This window comes from Nomia melanderi, unplaced genomic scaffold (assembly GCF_051020985.1).
Source record: "Nomia melanderi isolate GNS246 unplaced genomic scaffold, iyNomMela1 scaffold0014, whole genome shotgun sequence".
Lineage (NCBI taxonomy): Eukaryota > Metazoa > Arthropoda > Insecta > Hymenoptera > Halictidae > Nomia > Nomia melanderi.
In genome coordinates, this window is record NW_027475130.1 from 13,528,531 (window position 1) to 13,529,485 (window position 955).

Genomic DNA, 955 nt, shown 5'->3' on the forward strand with positions numbered 1-955 from the left:
ACCAGATATATATTGGATTTCCCCTGACCCTCAGTGTCCGGCCCCATGAGACGGTGGTTTTCTCGGCCTCTGGTGGTCCGAGGTCGTTCCAGCTGCACAGATTCATGCGCCAGGGCCTCCTACAGACAATGCACTTTGATTTATTGCGCTATCTGTAATAGCACCCGAGATATCACCAGATATATATTGGATTTTTCCCTGACCCTGAATGCCCGGCCCCATGAGACGGTGGTTTTCTCGGCCCCTGGTGGTGCGAGGTCGTTCCCGCTGCCCAGATTCATGCGCCTGGGCCTCCTACAGACAATACACTTTGATTTATTGCGCTATCTGTAATAGCACCCGAGAAAGCACCATATATATGCTGGATTTTTACATGACCCCGAGTGAGCGGCCCCGTGAGACGGTGGTTTTCTCGGCCCCTGGTGGTCCGAGGTCGATCCTGCTACACAGATTCATGCGCCAGGGCCTCCTGCAGTTAATTCACTTTGGTTTATTGCGCTATCTCTAATAGCACCCGAGATATCACCAGATATATATTGGATTTTCCCCTGACCCAGAGTGTCCGGCCCCATGTGACGGTGGTTTTCTCGGCCCCTGGTGGTCCGAGGTCGTTCCCGCTGCACAGGTTCATGCGCCAGGGCCTCCTGCAGTTAATTCACTTTGGTTTATTGCGGTATCTCTAATAGCACCCGAGATATCACCAGATATACATTGGATTTCCCCTGACCCTCAGTGTCCGGCCCCATGAGACTGTGGTTTTCTCGGCCCCTGGTAGTCCGATGTCGTTCCCGCTGCACAGATTCATGCGCCAGGGCCTCCTACAGACAATGCACTTTGATTTATTGCGCTATCTCTAATAGCACCCGAGATATCACCAGATACAAATTGGATTTTTCCCTGACCTTGAGTGTCCGGCCCCATGAGACGGTGATTTTCTAGGCCCCTGGTGGTCCGG